The sequence below is a fragment of the Falco rusticolus genome, chromosome Z (assembly GCF_015220075.1).
Source record: "Falco rusticolus isolate bFalRus1 chromosome Z, bFalRus1.pri, whole genome shotgun sequence".
Classification (NCBI taxonomy): Eukaryota; Metazoa; Chordata; class Aves; order Falconiformes; family Falconidae; genus Falco; species Falco rusticolus.
Genome location: NC_051210.1, coordinates 80,188,120 through 80,200,447, shown reverse-complemented (window position 1 = coordinate 80,200,447; position 12,328 = coordinate 80,188,120). Strand labels below are relative to the sequence as shown.

General features: G+C 39.1%; 1 protein-coding gene across 5 annotated transcripts in view; it reads right to left on the bottom strand.

The window, feature by feature from the left end:
• The window catches only part of CZH18orf25 (chromosome Z C18orf25 homolog), a 44,592-nt gene that overhangs the window by 29,190 nt on the left and 3,074 nt on the right, over nucleotides 1-12,328 (bottom strand). The window lies entirely within an intron of this gene.

The window sequence follows — 12,328 nt, the reverse complement described above, 5'->3', positions numbered from 1 at the left end:
TGAAGTGCCATGAAGCAATACTAAATTGTCGTAGACAGGGTTTACGACATCTATGGGCAGTGTCTTTAGAGACATTATAGCTACATACAACACAGATATGTTCTCAGCAGAGAACCACTACGCTGGTGAGTCATGTAAAGTCTTTTTAGGAGCATCTAATACTCAGGGAGCACTTGAATGGTGTGTCTCCCATACCAGTCCTGGTTACATGAGAACCTACAGGCTGACCTAGTTTCTCTCAAATCTGCCAGGAAAACAGCACCAAATAGTATGGGCTGCAAGCAGGAACCAGTATCCACCCACACCAGTATCCTACATTTTACTTCAAGTTATAATTTAATAAATTGCATTGCTTCAGTGCGATACAAAATCCAAGCTATTTATCTGATTGATAACTTGTACGTTATCAACCCAGAACTACCTGAAGCAACTTCAGGGAAATTTTGTTTGAGAGATCAATATTTATCATTTTATCTTCATTATTCACACTTTGCCTTCCACCTAAGTTTTCACCTCAAACTCCATATAGAATAAAGATCTTTCATTACTGCAGTCGCTTACAGGTGAATGGTATGGAACAAATCGTTTATGGGTTGAAAAATATCAAACAATAAATTTATGGCACTTCAAAAAAGCATAGACAAGAAGAAGCAGTAGTAAGATTTAATCTACTGGTTTTTTTAAAAAAAAGCATTTCTGCTTTTTTTAAAAGGCAATTAGTCCTTGAGCAGTATGAGAAAGTGTGGATGGTTCAAAGATTTTTCTGTACCCTGACAAACCTTCCTCAGTCTCCTGAACCACCCCCAAGCTGCCTGTAATTATATGTATATAATCATATGCTGCTTCCCCCCGCTCCAGCTACAGCGCAGGTTACTTCCCTCCTTCTAAAAAGTGCTGTGAAAGGCTCAGTGTTGTCCCGTCTGCCCTAACCCACTTTGAAACTTCATTTTTAAATACTAAAATAGAATTCATGCTTCTTTCGGGCTAATGAATGAAGTGTTGTATGGTACAAGGGAATTAGGAAAATATTTATGGGAGAGAAACACCAGTTAAGGAAAAAAAGCTTATTTACTACCAGACAACAGAAGAAAGATGGAGATGACAACTCTAAGTCTGCTACACAAGAAAAAAACCCCACACCAAATCAATACCCCAAATGAATAAACCTGTGGATAACTGGCTAGCTGAAAAGGGTCACATAGACATAGTCCAGCTGGCTGGACAAAAATGCACATCGCTCTCAGCTTAGCTGAAGTAAAGCAAAATTACACTATCCTTGGCTGTTCTTGTTACACAATATCAGGAAAATTGCGGTGGGAAAAGAATGTTGCAGGTGGGAACAGATAACTACAGAAGAGAAACTATGGGCGGACTTGATATTTAGGCAACTAACCAATAATGAGCTTAACTTTTGTAATATGTATGAGCTAATTATAACAAGGCATAAAAGGTGCCTGTAAGGTACAATAAACGAACGAAGTCTGCTGATCACTCATATTGAGTGACTGTGTCTTCCCTCCGTCGCAACATAAACCCAGTATATTACTTCCAAACAAACAAAAAAGAAAGATTAAGATACATACTGTAAAATACAAGAACATATAAAGAAAAATGTTTGCCAATACTGGGTAAAGCCCTCTTGAAAGCAACTTAAAAAGAAGAATTTTTGGGGATGGCAATTTAATGTAGGCAATAAATGTTATATAGGAACCAATTCTTTTTCCAAGGCCACAGCGCAGCACCAAACCTAGATGAACACGTAAGTTCTGAGACATAAATGCATCTCAATACTGTAATAGAATCAGTATTTCCACATATTAAATCTTCAAATCTACACTATCAAATAACTCTCTTATTATATGGGTAAGTAAAACACAGCTTTGACTACTGAATGACTGGCCAAGAGTGTTACACAGTGGGATACGTATTGTACCTGCTACAGCAGCTCCCAGCTTCACTTGGGTCATGCACTTTGAAAAGAAAAATAAATTTTCTAGGAGTTTTGAAACATACATGCAAGAACATATTTGGCCACTTGCATACCAAAAGAACATTAGCTGGGCTGGAAGAAAAGTATTTAAATATTCATATTAATAACTGCAGAACAGCTTCTGCACTATTCATTGTTTTAGCCTGGGGAACACAAAGAACAGCTCAAAACAAAGCTAAAGGGCTGCCAAAGTGAACTAGGGATTATTTTTTTTTCCACAAACATCCTACTTGGGAACATCTACCTCACAGCTCCCAAAGGGATTAAGAACACCTGTACTTTACCTTTCCATCTCTCTGGCCTACCAGCCAGAAAAAAATACGTTTCATCTACATGTTGCCACCTTGCTAACAGTCTAATTACAATGACTTAAGATTATTTTTTTATTAAGTAGAGGCTTACTTTTACTACTCAAACCTGTTTTCACCTCCCACACAGTGATCAGTGAATTGTATTTTCAGTGAGAAGGCAGCACAGGGACTAGTGACTTCATAGAAGTGTGTCTTGTCAATGTGGAAATATGTCTCTCTGTGTGTGGAAAAAACACTTGCTCCGAGAGGTCTGTGCTCTCCAGGTCCCTTGAACTGGTTATTTAAATGTCAACAATTCAAGGATTAGTATGTATATAAAAAAAGAACTTCATATTTATCTCAGTGGAAAAAAGTGTATTGTAACTCAGACTTTGCTGCAGGGCAGAATACAAACAGTTCAGGGGGAAATATCGACACCAGGAAAGCCCTGTCTCAAAGAAAGAAAAAATTTACATTTCTCAAGTAAAACTGAATAAGTATAGTATACATCAGGGAAGAGACTGTGCTGAAAAACTCCCATTCCTCTCTTGCCACTCATTTTTCTAGTAACAGTACTAGAAAAGGCACTCTCAAGGTGATGCTATAGAAAGACTAGTTTTTTACTTAAATGAGAATGTGGTACTGAAAAATAAGTTGTGATGCTTACAGACACAGATGGATACTTAATCAGACATTGCTCAGAAATGTCATTATCCTTTTTCTGAAGCACAGATCATGCACTGATAATTTTAAACGGCAGTTCTGTAAAAACTTCTGTGCTATATTTTTTTCAACAGAAATTATTTTATTTTCCAGTCACACACAGAATACACCAGTATGCAGAAGCCATTAAATATCTAACTGTACCATTACCCGGAAAATATTTTCCAATCATGGACTCATTTGTAAAGGCAGAGAATTTGCACACCATGAAACCCACGCTTTAGTGAAAAAACCCAAAAGGATTTTGAAGGTCAGATTAGCATAGACCACCCAGCCAGTCTAAAAGTTTGCTGCCACTACCAGGGTTACCCCCCTACTTTTTTACCACCTAACGGTGAGTGCACAATCATATTCCCTCCTTTGCACCAGAACTGGCTCATCCTTTCTTGGGTAAGTTTACTTTGCTAAGCCAGCAGGAAACAAACCCAGAAAATCAGTAAAATTTTCTGCCAGAGCTGGCAGGAAGGAGGGAAGGGAAGGCAAGCACAAACCATCTCTTTAGAAAAAAAAATCTGATTAAAAAGTACCTGCTGTTTGGTCTCATCACACCCTGAACTCACAGGCTCTGACTAGCCACAGGAGAGGGTACAGAGTGTTTCTTTGACAGCACTGTTCACTCTGAGAAGAGATTTTTGAAGATTACAAAAATTAAAAAAAACTAAATTCAGAGGTGTTAATAGTTTGCTAAAGAACAACTATCATAGAATGCACAGTACTAACATACTACTGCACAAAGAGTTATATCAAAGAAGGCATGCATGCCCTTTATCAGTCAATAACTGGCCCCTCATACCTCATCCTTCATATTTTTGTTTGGTTTGCTCTCAGTAGATGTTCTTCTTTATAACCGTATATTCTGCAATGTCAGAAGGAAATGAGTTTCACCCAAACACATGAAAAGGCCTGAAATACTTAATAACCACCATGACACCCTAACCTTAATTGTACATTGTCCTTTTAGGTGTTATTGAACTGATTAACGATAAAGAACGCCTAGCTTATATGAAGCAAACCACTTGTTGTTCTCAGCAGCTGTGGATATTACAGATTCTTCAGAAGTACTAGCTTTTTCACAGCAGCTTGCTGTTAAAAGTTACTTTAGTTTACTACTGACACATGTCCTCCTATTCAGAGTCCAAGAAACCACTTTTTTCCCCTGCTTACAACCGTAACTCATTCTTATGCCAGTTCTAGCAACTGTTTAAATGAAAAACATTATCTAGCAGAACTTCTAATGCCATTTTAGTTAGCGCTGGAAGAAAACTTTGAACCACCCTACCTCCACGCATCACTAGCCATTCATTCACAAGCTGTAATTTAAAAAAAAAGTGGAATTTTCTACATTTGTGCAGAAACTAACAAGTACATTCCTTAAGTTTTTGTGACTATATAAATGAAAAGTCGAACTGCACTGCTGCACAGCAGTTAGCTATTCAGAATACACAGCTAACGCCTGAGATCCTTCCAAAGCATCTACTACCTTACTGTTCCAGCATCACAGAAGTCAGTATTCTCATCTAAATCTGAATGTTTTTGTATTTATACTGAATTTAAAGACTACAGTAGCTCATAATCACATATACAACTATTTTCATCATCAGTGGATTACATGATCTCACATTTACCAACATAACTGAGCACAGATGGAATAAATCAAGAGCTGTGAGAGGCTAATAAACTGAGGCTAATCAAATTAGGTAAAACTGTTGACTTTTTTTAAAAAATGTAAACCCTCAGGCAAGCTCATCAAGAACTCTGAATCAAACACTTGACAGACTATGTGTCTAAGGATGGTGGGTTGGGAAAGGACAGAAGCAGCACATGAACTGGATGCTGAAGAACTGATTGTAATGCACAAGTTGCTTCATAATACAGGAGAAACTTTTGGCAAAGACTGGTTACATCCTCTTCTGATGGAGTGCTGCATACCTCTGAAGATGTGAAGTCTTAATGACTGTCCACTTCTGAAGCTTCACCAAAAACTTCCATAGCTGTACCTGCATGTTGGTCATGCTGTTTTTCTACTCAAATCACCTTCCTTTCCATTAAAAGCCAACACAATTCAGCAAACACACCAGTGACATTCTAGTACGATAACATGTAAGATACGCCCAACAGCAAAATGTCTAAGTAACTTAAAAACTTATCAACCCAAATAATTAGACCTCTATCAGAAAAGATTATTCTGCACCCAGCCAAATGCTTCCCAACTGCTGCTTTTTGGACTCATCACCTCCCCAAGACACCATACATGCTTTTTTATTTTCCTGGAAGTGTCACACACATCCATGCACTTAGATCAACAGAAGTGTGGCCAGCACTCAATTTAACTCAAGACAGTTGACTCAGCGCTGTGTGGATGTGTGTGCATGATGCTCTAGAGCAGATTTTTCATAACACTAAGCCACCCACACACAGATACCATGCAATTTATATAGTGTTCCTTTGAAAATGCTGCCCTAAAGCTGACTCACTGGCATACAATTCTACCTAAGGCACATTTCTGGGAGTGGAGCTGGCTCTTTATCAGATGATTCATAAATCAGGCCTGGTAGCAATCCTAAAGAATAGGACCCTTCACAACCAACATGGTAAGAGAATTGCCGTACAAAACAAAAGAAGCAAAGATTAAACTGATGCTGTTTCAACTGGTTTTGCATAAACAAGCGAAGGTTAAAAATAGGCTGCTCCTACTGAGTGCTCAACAGGCTGCATATACAAATTATCCACGACTGAATAAAAATTACAAGTGTTAAAGGTTTGCAGAGCATCCTTTACAACCCTGAAAAGCAGCATTCTTCACCATAGCTAAGAAACAAGACTTTACATTTAAATACAGGTTTTTGCGTTGTAATGCTTAATGCATATATTCTGCCTCTTTCAAATGAAAGGTAACTACCAGCTACGGGTTAGCTAAGAAGCCTGCACACAGGCTTCCAAAAACTTTCACCAGCTACACTGGAATCCCGCCCCCCCCCCCCCCCCCCCCCCCCCAGAATAAAACAAGAAATCAAAGTCCTCGTAAAAATAAATTAAATTGCATACAGATAAAGGCACACAGGGTTGGCTGCGCTTAGCCTTCTAAAATACTCATTTCTTGAGAAAAGTGATTTCACTGTGAGAAAGCGTGCAGAGCTTTAAAGTCTATGTTATAGTTGAAACTGAAATAGCTAGAGTCTGAAATAAATTCACTGAGTATTTATTAAGGCAGGAAAGCAAAAACAGCGCTGGGCAGCCGGGGAGTCACAGCTCCATCCAAGGCTCACAAATTCCGACAAGTAACACAGCCCTTTTATCCTCAGCTTCAAGGCTGGTTTAAGCAAACAGTTATGCTCTCAGTCCCATAGCAAGAAGCTGTACATTACAAACTAAACTATTTTTACACTAAAGTCTAGACGAAGACAAAGTTGTCATAGTAACATGAAATTATGGTTTAACATTGGCCTTGAGGGGGTACATCTCCAGCCTCATGGTTAACAGTTAACTTTTCTCACCAGACAAAACATTCCCAAATCTGTTACAGCAAGATCATTCCTTTTGTTAAAAAACCCTTTGATCAGCAAATTACCCTTAGTTACTTATTACAGTCTACAATGCTCTCTACACTATAAATTAGAGGGGGCATATTTTTATTACTATCTGTTCCTAAAAATTAAAGGGACTCACTCTAAGATTTTTTCATTATTCTTTCAACAAAACTAGTGACTGAAATCAATGCTAGGATAGCCATGCTTCATTTCTTTTTCTCTCTACTATATATTAGCTTTCAGAAGATCACCCTACTGAGGATAGTCACACAGATGTACTGTACCATCTTTTCCTAAGATACTGAGTTTAAAAAAATTTCTCACTTTATTTCTGTTAGTCAAAGGAAATTTATTTTGTGCTTTCTCTGCTGGTTCATGCTATTCTGTATAAACAGACTGCTTCTTCTCAAGAAGCATTGGTCTATCGGTCTACTATGGTCAATAAAGTAATGCTCACATCAAAGCCCCACTTTAAATTGCTAGAGCATAACTGTAATGAATTAATCATGATTTTCAGATCACAGATTTTCTTCTGATTAAAAACATTTATCTGAAATATCCTGAAAGTAATCAATCATTGTGTTAGTTGCCAATAGCTAAAACTGGCAGATCAGGACAACTGCAACATAGCTTTGAAGTAGTAAAATTATCTCAGCACTGCAGTATTTATTTGAGAAGGGCTTGTGCTGTTGCCTGCAAAAACCAAAGCCAGTCCAGCATGAACAGGCGCAAACATACCTTGCTATTGCTGTATTTTGGAAATCTTGAAGTAGCAGTGTGCACCATGGGACAGGCGTTGCAGTTCCAGGAGCCCTAAGTCCACCCCACAACCCACTGCCGCTGTAAAGAGGCAGAAGTGCCTGCCTGCTGGGCCAGGTAGCACCCATCAAGTCCTTTTGTAATTAACATCCCAGTCAAAAGCTGTGCACCTTACCATCAGGCTACTTAATTGAATGAGATCAGAGTCAGGGTCCAGAATTACAGCAAGGCGAGCATCTTACACAACAGACAGCAGCAACAGGCCTGGAGCAAGGGAGAACACTGGACGACAGATCTGACCTTGCAAAACACCACTCCAAAATTGCACAACCTTTGACATCAGGAGGAGAGATACTCTCAGCAGATATAAGAGCTGTTTTGTTGAGTTCTATGTAACATTCCTTTCCAGTAACAGTGCTGCCTACCTAACCAATGCCACAACCGCCTGGGCTGTTCTTGAGGGTACTTCAGTAGCCCACACAGCGACTCACCAGCATCTCCCCATCTCTTACAGCTATCAAAGAGCTCGAGTCACTGAGTGGAGTACCTCCTGGTACACTGAGCGTACCACGACAAGTGGTACGGGTTTACAACAGCCATTTAACAAAGATGAGTCAAGAGATATTAAGTGACTCTACAGTCTGTATGTATTTTATGATCAGACATTTTTACACATCTTTCCTACAGGAAATAAACAAAACCGACCCTTCAAATACCTTAACAGCAGTACTGCGTCTCTGCTCGACATCAGTATCATCCTGGCATAGGGCAGTAACATGCCCATTTTATGGTCTGACCAAGCAAAGAAAAGATACGATATGCTTAAATTCTACAGAAAGGCTGAAAAGGAGCTGTAAGCCAACCAAACCCTGATCTCAAGTCATTTTCTCATCCACAACCCACTAATACTATTCATTTATTTCTTTAATTATTAAGCTATAGTATAAAATCTAAATATTGCAACACGAACTTGCAGTAGGTATATTCCTGAAAAATAAATAGTATCAATACACTAAAGACAAAGTCACATCACATTCAAATTATGGAAATTTTACTAACAGTAGGATACCAGCTGCTCTTGGGCTGTTCTTGACACCAAACGCTTGATGGTTTTTGGGCCAGTAGTAAGAGATGCCAATTGATTTCTGCATCCACCAGATTGCTAACAATCGATACCATAGTCTTCACATGTCCAAAGTGCTCCTAAAGAAAGCACTCATGACACTGGTCTGTCATGACCTGATTAGAACTCAGTAAAAGCAGCAGGTACAGCTTCACTGGAAACAATCCACTACCTTCTCATCAAGAAAGCCCACCCGTGCCACCGATCCATACTCAAGCGCACAGTTAACTCAAGGCAGCCAACTTATGAGTTTGTAAAAAAATCTTTACAAATCCTTAGTTGAGCTTTCCCGAGAAACTAATGCAACAAAAGTTAAATCCTTGTAGGATGCCACCAGCCATAGACAAACATCTGTGGGCACTGGCAGAATTAAAGGGACCGTGGCATGGTCTCTTATGGAAGGAGAATGAAGCATGGTAACGAAAAAGAACAGTGCAGGACAGGCTTAATTTAGAATAAACTTCTGACAAAGAACATATGAAAGCAAAGTAAACACTGGTTGGTTCTGCAAATGAGTAAAAGCTACTTCAGGTTATTTCAAAAAAACAGAACTGACTGGGTCAAAAGCCAGTTACATCTGCGCTATGAATAGTGCCTCTAACATGGGCTTTACTATCGGATACTTCCTACAGTATTTACTGCCAGTTGGCAGAGGTGAAGAAATTTGAACTCTACTTTCAGAGGATAACAGACAGACCAGGAAACAGACATTTCTTCCTCACAACATACAGGAGACTTTGCATGTATTTGACTACAGAAATTAAGTAACAGCACGTAAGAGGATACCAAGTTACCAGCTATAAAAGGAACAAAAGAAAATTAAAAGATAGTTTTCACCAGTACCATGCGAGTCTTGACACGAATTAAACAAAAAAACCACACAAAAAATCACCTTCCTTTTAAATAAAAGCACTATTTACCCCAAAATTATTTGTTGCATTACTGTTCTTGATTTAGGAAAAAAGCTGAACTGACAGAGCTTTCTGAAGAATAAAGCTAATGGTTAGCAACAGGAGAGGCAAACAATATATACAACTTCCCAGCAAAAGAGGAGACAGAAGGAAAAAAAAAGCATCAAGTCTGGAGCATTAATTCAATCCCATTCTGTTAATTCAACACAGTCTTATTACTGCTGCACCTTGCTGAGTTCCATACAAACAATGAAATGCACTACAGGTGTTAAAAAGCAGAAAAACCATATTGATCTTGTAAAACAAAAATGGGAGATCAAGTGGCTGTTATCGAACTAACTTTAAATTGGGGCAAGTTCTATAACTTCAGAAGCCCTTGATAATTGGCTAACTCTGGCAAGATATTCACTAAATCTCCCTAGCTTAGTTTTACAGCATTCAATTTTCTTTTTTACACTGGATTTTCTTTATTACAGTGAGTGGATCCAAAGCCTGTGAATTGCTTTTAAGGTGACTTATTAATATGAGTAACTAGAACCATGGAAAATAAAAATTCACCTTAAAGGCTCTTTAAAAAACAATACTCAATGAAACGTTTATAACTCCTCACAGATTCTGTGTAGTGCTGATCAAAAGGTAAATACCAGCTCTGGAGGAACCATAGCTATCGACAACTGAAATGGTATTTATTGGTAATGCAGCTCATGGGCACTGCTACCCACAAGCTCATTTTTCCCCACAACGACAACTTCATTTCCAAAAGACACCTTATTAAACACGATGAGGCCTGAGGCTACCAGCACTTCATGCAACTTCATTAGCAGCCAGCCTCTAAACCTCCCTCTTATCTTACATGGTATTTCCAACCACAAGCACAGGGAACTAGCAGACAGCTTCCTGACCTACTCTTTACCAACCTTTTCCCTAATTTTTTTCTTTTTCCAGATTACTTAGAACTGTTTTCTCTAGGAAGAGCTGGCATTCCCAGAGAGCAAGAACTAGGAGAAACAAAAACCAGCACAGGAGTCAGGAGATTACCAGCTAATGAGAAAGACACAGTACAAGAGAACAGTACTGTCTTAACCATACCTGGCTAGCACGTTAAGTCATTTATTTTACTTGAGAAAAGTTTGACAATGCTATTGAAGCATACAGCGCCAACCTCAAACAGTATCATGGAAATGTAATATTCCCAATGAAAAACAAATCGCTGAAATAACCGCACCATCCCATAGACAACTGGTATTCTGAAGCCTGGCTCTTTGCTACTCCCAGCTCTGTTACTCTGAGTCACTTGGTCTCTACCAGTTTTGGATGAATGGAAGTGAAATCTGCCTTCTCTAAAATAAGTCCTGAAAGGCTGATAACCAAGCATGACAAAGCAAGACACTACAGCAGAAACTTAGCAAGATGAGCAGTTATTCAGTCACGGCCTGGCTCTTCCTGCTCATTTCCAGGAAATTGTGAAGCATCAAAGCAGAAAAGCTCTGTGCAGGATGCTGCAGAAGTCTCACTATAAAGGCAAATCCATGTACACTGAAACAAAAATGCTAGCTTGACAGAGTCTTAAATACTCGCATTTAATTAAGTGACCACCTGTTCTGCTTATGACTAAAAAGCTGTCAGACTGAGTCCTAACAGCTTTAAACCTGTCTTAGAGACCAGTATTGCAAGGTGTGATACAGCTGAAGCCTGTACCCTACTCTGCTATTTCAAACAATTTCTGAGCATTCAAGGGACAGACTACATGGTCTAACTGATATAAAACCCTAAACACCTTTTTAAATAAAAAGGGGTATTAGGTTGGATCATTCCAAATCTAAAGCTGACTCATCACATGACCGTGGGGATGTTACTTGACCTCCCTGCACATTCAGTAATGCATCTGCAACAGTGTAACGGCAACACCTCTGAGTGAGCCACATCTCATTTTCAGTCCTGAATGAGTAATCAACGTGTGCCTGAACTCCAGAAAGTCAGTCGTATCTGCAGAGAAATTGCTATACTGTACAGGCTCTATTCATGCTGACCAGACAGGTGAAGTGGAAACATTAACAAGTTGGAATGAGCAACCACAAATTTAAATTCTAAACCTTAGCAGTAACACTGAGTGACAAGGCAGCAGTCTCTCCAGTCTAGCTCACAGAAATGAGAGTTCTGTTACGAGAAAGCAATGGCAGAGGCTAATATTTACACTATATGCACATTTTAATTTGCAGTCTCCTTCACCCAGTTTTCCTTTTGCTCTGAATTGCACATTTGTAGACATTGCATTCTAGACCTGAAGCCGCAGCCCGAGAACTGCATTAGCATTAAAAACCTGAAGCAAAGATGCAAAAGAAAGACAACACAAATCACCACGAAAATCATACCGAGTTCCCTGCCATAATATTTGCTGCCACAGATTCCGGTGTCGTAACAGTTCAGCTGCTCCTGCGTTACATTGCTGAAGTTAAAGGCACAAGTGTCCGTTCTCTGCTGAGCTTCAATTCACCTACTGGAAAACCAAGTTTTCCTTGCCACGTAAGCCTCAGGTTATCTCAGAGCCATAACTGCAGCAACATGAACTGTACCATACAACTTTATCCCAGAGCTCTTTCCCAGCACTGTCTGTTCCCTTCTCCCACTGCTTCTTCATTTTCAGTTCCCCATCGGTACAGATAATGCTGAAGCCTGCAAAGACTTCCAAGTTTTAGTACTTCTTCTCAAGAACCCTTGTTCTGAGGTGCGAGTTACATGCTTGCAACTATGGTATTTAAATCTTTCACTCTGAGCTAGTAAATGTGTTATTAAATCTGCTGCTCAGTTTCTGTCAATGTTTACAGTTTTCTAAATCATTTAGTCAACTGCAGATAAAAACACAGAAGCTGAGATTGACCATAGACCCAATTCTGTCAAAAAGTACCATCAACACACTAACTCTGAAATGTTACAGAAAATTAAATACAGGTTGCTTGAAACTATTCACTCATTTGAAAAGTTTTCAAAGCTTTAATGTACCTCCC